This window comes from Tachyglossus aculeatus, chromosome X1 (assembly GCF_015852505.1).
Source record: "Tachyglossus aculeatus isolate mTacAcu1 chromosome X1, mTacAcu1.pri, whole genome shotgun sequence".
Lineage (NCBI taxonomy): Eukaryota > Metazoa > Chordata > Mammalia > Monotremata > Tachyglossidae > Tachyglossus > Tachyglossus aculeatus.
The window spans coordinates 91618232-91632306 of NC_052101.1; the positions used below are offsets into that span (position 1 = coordinate 91618232).

The 14075-nt window shown below is 47.5% G+C and overlaps 1 protein-coding gene and 1 pseudogene across 1 annotated transcript in view; both read right to left on the reverse strand.

Moving 5' to 3' along the window:
• PFKFB4 (6-phosphofructo-2-kinase/fructose-2,6-biphosphatase 4) overlaps window positions 1-14075 on the reverse strand; it is a 142461-nt gene that overhangs the window by 101013 nt on the left and 27373 nt on the right. The window lies entirely within an intron of this gene.
• LOC119950422 lies at window positions 3932-13755 on the reverse strand (annotated as a pseudogene).

Consider the following 14075-nt stretch of genomic DNA (forward strand, 5'->3'; position numbering starts at 1 on the left):
TTAGTGGAAAGAGCACGGACTTTGGAGTCAGAGGTCATAGGTTCAAAGCCCGGCTCCACCAATTGTCAGCTGTGTGACTTTGGGCAAGTCACTTAACTTCTCTGGGCCTCAGCTACCTCATCTGTAAAATGGGGATTAAGACTGTGAGCCCCCCGTGGGACAACCTGATCACTTTGTAACCTCCCCAGCGCTTAGAACAGTGCTTTGCACATAGTAAGCGCTTAATAAATGCCATTATTATTATTATTACTATTATTATTATTATTAATAATACCAGCATTCTCTTGTAGAATTTCCAGGCCAAATTAATCAGCAGTAGGCTGATCCTTGAGGACAACAAGTCAAACTGCTTACGAATAAGTGAAACCAATCTTCATAACCCAACTCAATGGTTCAGCAAGAAAGTGAACAGACAGCATAAATGGCCAACAGTAAACTGACTTTTCTGCTAATCCCCTTTATCACAGATCATAGCAATCTTGTAATCTCCTTTCCTGGAAGCCTGTGCAAAAAGGCTAGATACCCATCAAACCAGATGATTTAGTAGGTAGGGTCCTATCTACAGCCTGAGGGAGGGGTGGTTAGCCTTTCAAGAATCATGATTTTTTTTTAAATGGTATTTGTTAAGTCCTTACCATGTACCAGGTACTGTCCTAAGCACTGGGGTAGATACACACCAGTGAGGTTGGACACAATCTCTGTTCCTCCTAGGGCTCATAATCTGAATCCCCATTTTACAGATGAGGTAACAGGCACAGATCAGTTAAGTGACATGCCCAAAGTCACACAGCAGACAAGTGGCAGAGCCAGGATTAGAACCCAGGTCCTTCTGACTCCTAGGCCCATGCTCTACCCACTAAGCCACACTGCTTCTCATGAGTCTATTCAATTTTTGCCACAACAAACCCAAACTCCTTTAAACATTAAAGATCTCAGGCTTCTCCCCTGCTTCCCACTCCCTAACTTTTGGTGTCCCACTAGGCTCAGTTCTGGGACCCCTTCTATTCTCCATCTACACCCACTCCCTTGGAGAACTCATTCACTCACATGGCTTCAACTACTACCTCTGTGCAATGATTGCCAGATCCACAGCCCTGATCTCTCTCCCTCTCTGCAGTCCCGCATTTCCTCCTGCCTTCAAGACATCTCTACTTGGATATCCTGCCATCACCTCAAACCTAGCATGTCAAAAACAAAATTCCTTATCTCCCTACCCAAACTCCATCCTTCCTCTTAGTTTCCCATCACTGTAGAGAGCACCACCACCCTTCCTGCCTCACAAGCCCATAACCTTGGCATTATCCTGTCGCCTCTCTCATTCAACCCACATATTCAATCTATCACTAAATCCCATTGGTTCAGCCTCCACAATATTGCTAAAATCTATCTTTTCCTCTCCATCAAAACTGCTACCACATTAATCCAAGCACTTATCCTATCCTGCCTTGAATATTGTATCAGCCTTCTTGCTGACCTCCCAGCCTTACCACATGCTTTAAAGCACTCTATCACCTTGCCCTCACCTACCTCACCACTCTCCTACTACAACCTGGCCCGCATACTTCGCTCCTCTAATGCCAACCTACTCACTGTACCTAGATTTTGTCTATCTCATCACCAACCTTTCACCCACCTCCTGCCTCTGGCCTGAAACACCCTCCCTCTTCATATCCAACAAACAATTAGCCTCCCCAAAACCTTATTGAAGGCACATCTCCTCCTAGAGGCCTTCCATGACTAAACCCTCTTCTCCTGTACTTCCACTCCCTCTGCATTGCCCTGACTTGCTCGCTTATTCATCCTCCCTCCCAGCTCCACCGCATTTATGTTCATACCTGTAATTTTATTTATTATACTACTGTCTGTCTTCCCCTCTAGATTTAAGCTCATTGTGGGCAGGGAATGGGTCTGTTATATTGTACTCTCCCAAGCTCTTAGTACATTTCTCTGCACCCAGTAAGCACTCAATAAATATGATTGATTGATCTAGTGGGACAAAAAAACCCCCAACAAAACACATGGGGCTTTCTCTGGTCTCTTGAGGGCATCAGAGTAGAAGGAATTAAGATTTTCTTGAGGGAGGGCTAAGAAGCAGCCTTCCTTCTCTAGCTGTGTACACGGAAGCTTGCCCTCTGCCCTGCTATTGCTGTGTTCTTCCAAATGGAGCTGGTTCTTAAGATTAGGATTGATCTCTGCTCCCACATTATCCTTGAAGGTGCAGAGAAAATTGATGTCAATGTGGCATTACATGCAGGTACAGTATTATTAGGAATCTGATTCGCACTTTTAGGCTATATATGTGGAATTTGAGACTCCTGAAGTGAGAATTCAACATCCGAAAATCCTTTTGCTAACACTAGAGGGCAGTGTAGGTCTTACTCAGCTCCAGAGATTCACCACAAACAGTTACTGTGCTCCTTAGTGGGTACGCTGGGGTTTGGGCATCTTTTTTTTTTTTTTTTTTTTTTTTTTTTACAAATGTTTCCCCACAACAGACAGAGCGATTCCAAACCTCGGTCCAAATAAATAAATAAAATCCCTCAATTTAATGCACTGGGCCGGCCCATATGAATTCCTTTGGTCTGGTGTATTCACTCTACATTTGAATCAATCAGTGGTATTTACTGAGCGTTTTCAATGTCATATTTATTGAACACTTACTAGGTGCAAAACACTGTACCATGCACTTGGGAGGGTACAACATAGTTGGTAGATATGTTACCTGCCCCTCAGGAGCTTACAGTCTGGAGGTCAAAACAGACATTAAAATAAATTATGGATATGTGCATAGGTTCTGTGAGGCTGAAGGTAAGGTGACTAATCAAGTGTTTAAAGGGTACAGATCTAAGTGCATAGGTGATCTAAAATTCCACCCTTTCCTCTCCAAACTGCTACCACATTAATCCAATCACTTATCCTATCCTGACTCGATTACTGTATCAGCCTCCTTGCTGACCTCCTTGAATCCTGTCTCTCCCCACTCCGGTCCATATTTTACTCTGCTGCCCGAATCATTTTTCTACAAAAACGTTCAGGCCATGTTTCCTCGCTCCTCAAGAAACTCCAATCGTTGCTCATCTGTCTCCACATCAACAGAAACTCCTCACTATTGGCTTTAAAGCACTCAATTACCTTGCCCCATCCTACCTCCCCTCACTACTCTCCTACTATAACCCAGCCCACACACTTTGCTCCTCTAATGCTAACCTTCTCACTGTACCTCTATCTCATCTATCTCACCACGGACCTCTTGCTGGCCTGGACCAACCTCCCTCATATCCGACAGACAATTACTCTCTCCCCCTTCAGAGCCTTATTAAAAGTGCATTTCCTCCAAGAGGCCTTCCCTGATTAAGCCCTCCTTTTCTCTTCTCCCTCTCCCTCCTGTGTCGCCCTCACTTGCTCCCTTTATTCATTCTGCCCCCCACCCCCAGCCCAGCCCCGCCCCAGACACTTATGTACATTTCTGTAATTTATTTATATTAATGTTTGTCTCCCCCTCTAGACTGTCAACTGGTTGGAGGCAGGGAATGTGACTGTTTATTGTTATATTGTACTCTCCCAAGTGCTTAGTACCCTGCTCTGCATAAATTGCAGGCCAAAGGCAGTATGTGGGCAAGGGATCAGTGGTGAGATAGAAGGCAAGTTTATTTTCACATCAGATCTATCTTCGTTTTACTGATTTCTAAGTATTAAATAATGCTGAGTAACAGATGACTATGTTTTCTGTTTTCGGCCAAAGAAAAAAAGCGAAACAATGACCAAAAAATCATGTTTAACACCAAATTACAGTTCATAACAAGTTTCCACTCATAAGGCTCAGTTTGGAGTTCTCTTGACCCCAAGATCATAGGAACCACATGCAACATGCTCTCCCTCTTGCTCCCAGAAAACAACCAAATCCTTCCTCTCCCACTGTCTCACTTCACCTTTAACTCTGGTAAAGCAACCTCTTTGCCACGACAACATTCTCTTGCTTGAAATGTTGAAAGCAAGATTAAAATTTTTTTAAAAATACAGGTATTTTTCATAGTGTCAACAGACATTTTGGTAGGATTGGGGGTAGGGAAGAAGAAGAGACACAAATATTTTGGGTACAAAAATCAACCCCACAACAGATTGCAAGCTATAAATAGCTGTGTTTTGTGTGGGTACAAAAAAAAACCAAAACAGCCTCTATAAAGCAATGCCAACCCCATTTATCTGCAGCATGAGGGAGAAAGTAAAAATAGACTGACCACCTTAGATTACATCAACCAACATGGAGCTGTAATCAGATAACCAGGCCTGAGGATCTGAGGAAACATCAGACAATACTGTAAGCTGAAGAGGGGCTTGTTTATGGGACTATAATGATGAGTGCCCTTTCGTGAGGGGAAAAAAAAGAGGATTCTGATAATAAAGGACATTTTGGGTTGGAATTTTTGTAGTTTTCATGTAGTGTCTTTCATCCAAAACAATGCATCCCGGCTTTACACCTAGGGAAACTGAGGTTCAAAACTGGGAAGTCCCAAACCTTTCAATAGCAAAGGTGGACTAGGAAAACAGGAGTCCTGGAAAAAGAAGCAGCGTAGCCTAGTGGCTAGAGCATGGGCCCGGAAGTCAGAAAGACCTGAGTTCTAATCCTGGCTCTGACACTTGTCTGCTGCTGTATGACCTTGGGCAAGTCACTTAACTTCTCTGTGCCTCGGTTACCTCCTCTGTAAGATGGGAATTAAGACTGCCAGCCCCAAGTGGAATGTGGACTGTGTCCAACCTGATTAGTTTGTATGTACCCCAGCTCTTAGTACAGTGCCTGGCACAAAGTAAGCGCTTAGCAAATACCATAAAGAAAAGAGAAAGACAACAGAGCAGAAGGTAGGGTCAGCTGGTCAGGGCTATCAAACTGAACAGGTAAATCTACCTGAAAGTGATATTTATTGGTTCACAGAGCCCCTTCACCCACATCTAATAATAATTGTGGTATCTGAAGTGCTTACTATGTTCTAAGTGCTAGAGTAGATATAAGATAACTAGATTGGGCACGGTCTCATTCATTCAATAGTATTTATTGAGCGCTTACTGTATGCAGAACACTGTACTAAGCCCTTGGGAAGTACAAATCAGCAACATCTCACTCAAGGTCCCTACCCAACAATGGGCTCACAGTCTCGCATGGGGCTTGCAATCTGAGGGGGAGGAAGAGTATGTATTGAATCCTCATTTTACAGAGGATAAAACTGAGGCACAGAGAAGTTCAGTAACCTGCTCATCACACAGCAGGCAAGTTCCAGAGGCAGAATTAAATCCCAGATCTCCTGACTCCTAATCCTGGGCTCTCTCCACTATGCTATGCTATAGCGTACACACGTCCACACCTGCAAACTGACCACTAACAAAAAAAGAAATGCCAGTCCATGTCACCCATGGGTGAAGGAAATGAAGATAAATAGCTGTGTCTGTGCACTTCACTCTGACTCAGTACCTCCAGTTTAGCTGCTGCTATCACAACACTAAGAGCAATTACCTTAAGGTTCCTGATTCAATAATATTCAGAAAGAATTCCTCCAAAGGCCGCACCTAAGCCAATCCATATTGGGGGTTTTTGTTTTTCTTTTTGAAGTAGCAGGCTGGAGGAAGGGCTACTATATTACTTTTAGCCTTCTCATTCAGTGGCTGTAGTTCCTATTGCCTATAAAGTGTCACTGTCTATTTGAGAAACCCTTACATATGTCATAAATCTGGTTCTCTGGAAGCAAATCTCCTTACCACTGTTCCTTATCCTATGTCTGTTCCCACACAGAGAACAGCCTCACATTCCCAAAGGGCAAAGTTGCACGTGCTTACCATTCACAGCTAAGTCACTGATGATAATTATAGCCCAGCCCTAGAAGGCTCCCTTCAAGTTCACTGAAAGTTCAATTAAAGAATTCCAGAGACGAGACACACACGGAAACTATATGTGACCTGTGCCACCCAAAACCAAACCCAGGAAAACAACATTAAATCGCAAAAGCCACTTCTGCTTCTCACGTCATCACTAGAAATCCACCCTTTCCTCTCCATCCAAAAGGCTAATACACTGATCCAAGCACTTATCCTATCCTGCCTCTACTACTGCATCAACCTCCTACCTGATATCCCTGCCTCCTTGTCTCTCCACTCCAGCCCATACTTCACTCTAGCCCTTCCTTCCCAAAAAACTATTTAGGCCACGTTCCCCCATTGCTCAAGAATCTCCAGCGGTCGCCCATCCACCTCCACATCAAACATAAACCAGAGGCTTTAAAGCACTCAATCGGCTTGCCCCTCCTATCTTACCTCACTGATCTCCTACTACAGCCCAGCCAGCACATTTCACTCCTGTATCTCCAACCTACTCACTGTACCTTGACCTTGTTTGTCTCATGGCTGACCCCTTGCCCACATCTTCCCTCTGGCCTAGAACTCCCTTCCTCCTCATATCCGACAGTGTTGTACTATATTACGCCACGTGCTTAGTACAGAGCTCTGAACACAGGAAGTGCTCAATAAATAGCATTGACTGATTGACCACCACTCTCTCCCATTTTCAATGCTCTATTAAAATCACATCTCCTCCAAGAGGCTTTCCTTGGCTATGCTCTCATCTCCCCTACTCCATCTCCCTTTTGCATCACTTATGCTCTAGGATTTGCACCCTTAAGCACTTGCTTTTCACCCCACCCTCAGTCCCACAGCACTTTTGTAGACTTCTGTAATTTATTTTAATGTCTGCTCCCCCTCTAGACTGGAGGCTTGTTGTGGGCAGGGAGCATGTTTACCAACTCTGTTGTACTGTACTCTCCCAAGCACTGAGTACAGTGCTCTGCACACAGTAAGTGCTCAGTGAATACCATGGATTGATTGACAAGCATTAGCAGGAAACCACTGGCCCCTGATTATGGAAATCAATATAACAGACACATTCCCTCCCCACCACTCATGCTGTCCCCTCCCCTACTACCCCCTCCACAGCTTTTGCCAATCACTTGTGGAAGTGCTTGGGGAAGCAGCATGGCTCAGTGGAAAGAGCCCAGGCTTTGGAGTCAGAGGTCATGGGTACAAATCCAGGCTCTGCCAATTGTCAGCTGTGTGACTTTGGGCAAGTCACTTCACTGGGCCTCAGTTCTCTCATATGGAAAATGGGGATGAAGACTGTGAGCCCCCTGTGGGACAACCTGATGGCCTTGTAACTCCCCAGTGCTTTGCACATAGTAAGCACTTAATAAATGCCATTATTATTATTATTATTATTATTCTGCCAAGTGTGGCCTGTGGAATCCCCGCTCCCTCATGGGGAAGCCTCCCTTCATCCTTGACCTGTTCCTGTCTCAGTCATTCATTCAGTCATATTTATTGAGCGCTTACTGTGTGCAGAGCACTGTACTAAGTGCTTGGCAAGTACAATACAGCAATAGAGACAATCCTTGCCCACAGTGGGCTTACAGTCTAGAGTAGGGGAAACAGACATCAAAACAGGCAAGTGACTCCTCCTGGCCATCACTGAGGCCTTGCTCTCCCCAGACAACAAGATCCCTCCTGCTGCTGTTTCTACTCCCACTCCCCCAGACTCACTGGGAAAAGAGGAGGTGTAGGCTTCCTTCTCACATCCCAATGCCACTTTCGCACTATTCCACCTCTCCCCCATCCCTTTCTTTCCCTTCCTTTGAAGCCCATATCATCTGCCCCTACCACCCTCTCCAGATTCTAGTAGCTTTCATCTACCCGCCCACCCCCAGGTCCCACTTTTTAACTTGTTTAACCATTTTGATCCCTTTCTCACATTCTTTTCCTCTTTCTACATGCCCACAATGATCTTTGAGGACTTCAATATCCACATAGATGTTCCTGATGACCTTTCTGCTGCCCACCTTCTATCATTCCTCAACTCAGATGACATCCTGCTACACCCCACCTTGCCCACTCACCAACTTGGACACACACTCAATCTCATCTCTAACCACTGCACAGCCTCTACCCTCACCAACTCTGAAATCTTTCTATCTGACCACAACCTCCTCACGCACACACCTCCTCCCTGTAAATTTATACTACTCCCCCACAGAGACCTCTAATCTCTGGACCCCATCCAATTTTCTCAACTCATCATGCCCCACTTGGCCTCCATACCCAAACTACCCTCCTTTGATGACTAAATAGATGTTCTCAACACCACCCTCTCTAGCGAACAACTCACTCATTCCCCTATCCATTCATCGCTGTCATACCAACCCACAGCCCTAGATCACCTGCACAGTCTGCCTCCTTCGCTCTGGTGCTCGAGTCGCAGAAATCTAAATATCAGACCAACTTTGTCCACTTCAAGTTTATACTTGCAGGCTTTAATTCTGCCCTCTCCTCTGCCTGGCAAAACTATTTCTCTACCCTTAGACACCCATGCCCATTGCCCTCACCACTTGTTCCAGACATTTAACTCCTTCCTCAGGCCCCCTGCCCCCCCCCCAACTCCTCCAATGAACTGGACATCTATTTTATTAAGAAAATTGACACCATTAGGTGTGAAATCCCTAAAATCACCCCTGCCCATCCTCAGTCCCTCCCCATTCAAATCTCCTATCATTCCCAGCAGTATCTCTAGAGGAGATATCCTGCCTCCTCTCAAAAGCCGCCCCCTCCACCTGTGCATCTGACCCCATTCCTTCACACCTTATCAAAACTCTTGTATGATCCCCTTCCCTCCCTAACAGCCATCATCAACCATTCGCTCTGCAATGGCTTCTTCCCCACTGCTTTCAAACATGCCCATGTCTCCCCTGTCCTAAAAAATTCCTCCCTTGACCCCATGGCTCCCTCCAGTTATCACCCCATTTCCCTCCTACCATTCCTCTCCAAACTACTTGAGTGAGTTGTCTATACCCACTGCCTCAAATTCCTCTTCCTCAGTTCTCTCCTTGACCCCCTCCAATCTGGCTTCCATCACTCCACAGAAACCGCCCTCTCAAAGGTCACCAATGATCTCCTTCTTGCCAAATCAAACATCCTCTACTCCATCCTAATCCTCCTCTACCTCTCAGCTGCCTTTAACACTGTAAACCACACCCTTCTCCTGGAAATGTTATCCAGCCTTGGCTTCATTGACTCTGTCCTTTCCTGGTTCCTTCTTATCTCTCTGGACATTCATTCTCAGTCTCCTTCACGGGCTCCTCCTCTGTCTCCCACCCCTAACTGTGGGGGTCCCTCAAGGTTCAGTTCTGGGTCCCCTTCTATTCTCCATCTACACCCCCACCCTTGGAGAACTCATTTGCTCCCATGGTTTCAACTACCACCTCTATCAATCAATCAATCAATCGTATTTATTGAGCGCTTACTATGTGCAGAGCACTGTACTAAGCGCTTGGGAAGTACAAATTGGCATCACATAGAGACAGTCCCTACCCAACAGTGGGCTCACAGTCTAAAAGGGGGAGACAGAGAACAGAACCAAACATACCAACAAAATAAAATAAGTAGGATAGAAATGTACAAGTAAAATAAATAAATAAATAGATAAATAGAGTAATAAATATGTACAACCATATATACATATATACAGGTGCTGTGGGGAAGGGAAGGAGGTAAGACGGGAGGATGGAGAGGGGGACGAGGGGGAGAGGAAAGAAGGGGCTCAGTCTGGGAAGGCCTCCTGGAGGAGGTGAGCTCTCAGCAGGGCCTTGAAGGGAGGAAGAGAGCTAGCTTGGCGGATGGGCAGAGGGAGGGCATTCCAGGCCCGGGGGATGACGTGGGCCGGGGGTCGATGGCGGGACAGGCGAGAGCGAGGTACAGTGAGGAGATTAGTGGTGGAGGAGCGGAGGGTGCGGGTTGGGCAGTAGAAGGAGAGAAGGGAGGTGAGGTAGGAGGGGGCGAGGTGATGGAGAGCCTTGAAGCCCAGGGTGAGGAGTTTCTGCTTGATGCACAGATTGATCGGTAGCCATTGGAGGTTTTTGAGGAGGGGAGTGATATGTCCAGAGCGTTTCTGGACAAAGATAATCCGGGCAGCAGCATGAAGTATGGATTGAAGTGGAGAGAGACACGAGGATGGGAGATCAGAGAGAAGGCTAGTGCAGTAGTCCAGACGGGATAGGATGAGAGCTTGAATTAGCAGGGTAGCGGTTTGGATGGAGAGGAAAGGGCGGATCTTGGCAATGTTGCGGAGCTGAGACCCGCAGGTTTTGGTGACGGCTTGGATGTGAGGGGTGAATGAGAGAGCGGAGTCGAGGATGACACCAAGGTTGCGGGCTTGTGAGACGGGAAGGATGGTAGTGCCGTCAACAGAGATGGGAAAGTCAGGGAGAGGACAAGGTTTGGGAGGGAAGACAAGGAGCTCAGTCTTCGACATGTTGAGCTTTAGGTGGCGGGCGGACATCCAGATGGAGATGTCCTGAAGGCAGGAGGAGATGCGAGCCTGGAGGGAGGGGGAGAGAGCAGGGGCAGAGATGTAGATCTGGGTGTCATCAGCGTAGAGATGATAGTTGAAGCCGTGGGAGCGAATGAGGTCACCAAGGGAGTGAGTGTAGATTGAGAACAGAAGGGGACCAAGCACTGAACCTTGGGGAACCCCCACAGTAAGAGGATGGGAGGGGGAGGAGGAGCCTGCAAAAGAGACTGAGAAAGAACGACCGGAGAGATAAGAGGAGAACCAGGAGAGGACGGAGTCTGTGAAGCCAAGGTCAGATAACGTGTTGAGGAGAAGGGGGTGGTCCACAGTGTCAAAGGCAGCTGAGAGGTCGAGGAGGATTAGGACAGAGTATGAGCCGTTGGATTTGGCAAGCAGGAGGTCACTGGTGACCTTTGAGAGGGCAGTTTCCGTGGAATGAAGGGGACGGAAGCCAGACTGGAGGGGGTCGAGGAGAGAGTTGTTGTTGAGGAATTCTAGGCAGCGCGTGTAGACAACTCATTCAAGGAGTTTGGAAAGGAATGGTAGGAGGGATATGGGACGATAACTAGAAGGTGAGGTGGGGTCAAGAGAGGGTTTTTTTAGGATGGGAGAGACATGGGCATGTTTGAAGGCAGAGGGGAAGGAACCAGTGGAGAGTGAGCGGTTGAAGATGGAAGTTAAGGAGGGGAGAAGGGATGGAGCGAGAGATTTCATAAGATGAGAGGGAATGGGGTCAGAAGCACAGGTGGCCGGAGTAGCACTTGAGAGGAGGGAGGAGAGTTCCTCTGAGGATACCGCTGGGAAGGATGGGAGAGTAGCAGAGAGTGTTGAGAGCCGGGGGGTTGGAGAAAGGGGGGAAGAGACTTTGGGGAGGTCGGACCTGATGGATTTAATTTTGTTAATGAAGTAGGAGGCCAGATCGTTGGGGGTGAGGGAAGGAGGAGGGGGAGGAACCGGGGGCCTGAGAAGGGAGTTGAATGTACGGAAGAGCTGGCGGGGGTGATGGGCATGGGTGTCAATAAGGGAGGAGAATGATACCCAGATCTACATTACCTGTCCTGATCTCTCTCATCTCCTCCTGCCTTCAAGATATCTCTTGGATTCATTCATTCATTCAGTTGTATTTACTGAGTGCTTACTATGTGCAGAGCACTGTACTAAGTGCTTGGGAAGTCGGAAACATATAGAGACGGTCCCTACCCAACAACAAGCTCACAGTCTAGAAGGAGGAGACAGACCACAAAACAAAACATGTAGACAGGTGTCAAAATTGTCAAAACAAATAGAATTAAAGCTATATGCACATTAACAAAATAAATAGAATAGTAAATATGTACAAGTAAAATAAATAGAGTAATAAATCTGTACATATATATATGTGTATATATATACACACACACACACACACACACACACACACACACACAAGTGCTGCGGGGAGGGGAAGGAGGTGGAGGGTGGGGAGGAGGAGAGGGAAAAGGGGGCTCAGCCTGGGAAGGCCTCTTGGAGGAGGTGAGCTCTCAATAGGGATGTCCTCCCATCATCTCAAACCTAACATGTTCAAACCAGAGCTCCTTATCTTCTTACACAAATCCTGTCCTACCCATGACCTTCCCATTACTGTAGATGGCACCACTATCCTTCCTGTCTCATAAGCCCATAACCTCCTCTCTCTTATTCAACCCACATATTCAATCCATCACTAAGTTATATTGATCCCACCTTCACAACATCAATAAAATCTGCTCTTTCCTCTCCATCCAAACTGCTATCATGTTAATACAATCACATCCTATCCTGCCTGGATTACTGCATCAGCCTCCTTGCTGACCTCCCAGCCTCCTGTCTCTCCCCACTCCATTCCATGCTTAACTCTGCTGCCCATATTATTGTTCTACAAAAACGTTCAGGACATATCAGCCCACTCCTCAAAAAACTCCAGTGGTTGCACAGCCACCTCCACATCAAAAACACCTCACCATTGGCGTTAAAGCTCTCCACCACCTTGCCCCTTCCTACCTCACTTCTCTCCAACAACTCAGCCCAAAAACTTCACTCCTCTAGTGCTAACCTCACGGTGCCTCAATCTTGCTTGTCTCGCCGCTGACCCCTAGCCCACATCCTGCCTTTTGCCTGGAATGCACTTCCCCCCTCAAATCCATCAATTACTCTCCCCCACTTCAAAGCCTTATTGAAGGTGCACCTCCTCCAAGAGGCCTTCCCAGACTAAACCCCACTTTTCCTCATCTCCCACTCCCTTGAATTGCTACCTTGAATGTTACCTTGAATTGCTCCCTTTGCTCTTCCCCCATCCCAGCCTCATTCATTCATTCAATCGTATTTATTGAGCGCTTACTGTGTGCAGAGCACTGTACTAAGCACTTGGGAAGTACAAGTTGGCAACATATAGAGACGGCCCCTACCCAACAGTGGGCTCACAGTCTAGAAGGGGGAGACAGAGAACAAAAAGACAGAGAACAAAACAAAATATGATATTGATATGAAGTAGCATGGCTCAGTGGAAAGAGCCTGGGCTTTGGAGTCAGAGGTCATGGGTTCGAATCCCGGCTCTGCCACTTGTCAGCTGTGGGACTTTGGGCAAGTCACTTCACTTCTCTGGGCCTCAGTTACCTCACCGTGAAGACAAAGATGGCCACGCAGCACCAGCTCAGGACTAGGTAGTAGCCCACTTTCCCGAAGAGCAGGCCGGTCACCACGCCACCGATCATCCCCATGTATTTGTACCCCGAGAAGGCGAGGTCGATGGTGGTGAGGTCGGTGTTGACCGTGACCAAGTAGAGGCTAAGCAAGACGCCAGGACCTCGACGATGAGCCAGGCCAGGGCCGAGCTGGCCTGCAGGCCAGGGCGTCGGGGAAAACCTGTCCTGGGTCCCCAGCGCTAACCCTGCCACATGGATGTAGGTGATGAAGGCCATGGCTGGGATGTAGAGATCTGGGGCGTTGATATCGAAGCGCGGAGCCACTGGTGTATCCTGCTGATACTGCACCTCCCAGTCCTGGTGAATGTAGGGAAACACCAGGAGGCCCAGCTTCTTCCCCACATACACCGTGTCCACAGCAAAGTAGTACTTGAGCTTGCTGACGGGGATGAAGCGGTTGATATTCTTGTCCACGATCTCCTTGCCCTGGCTGGCCAGGCTGCTCCCGTAGGCCACGGCAAAGTTGGACATGGGCTCGGAGAGGAAGGCCTGCGGGGGTGAGGCGTAGCCCACTCCTGGGGGCGGGGGGCGGGCCGGGAAGCCCTGGCCCGAGCTGGTGTCATCAAAGAGCTGGTGGGGGTCCCCCAAGACGGGGCTGGAGGCTGGCAGTCGTCTCTTGGAAGGCTGCCGGGGTCCACCCCCGCCTCCCGCCGGGTTCATCCTCTGCCCCACGCCCTCCCGCAACCTCCCACACCTATGTACATATCTGTAATTTTATTTATTTGTATTGATGCCTGTCTCACCCACTCTAGACTGTAAGCACCTTGTGGGCAGAGAATGTGACTGTTTATTGTTGAACTGTACTTTCCCAAGAGCTTAGTACAATGCTCTGCACACAGTACATGCTCAATAAATATGACAATTAATGCCCACAGCGAGCTTACACTCTAGAGGTCTTTTTGTCCTTCTATAAACTCCTTCATGCACCCAGTAAGGGACTTTGCAAATGGTTATGTTCCTTAAATACTGTTGAGGATGAT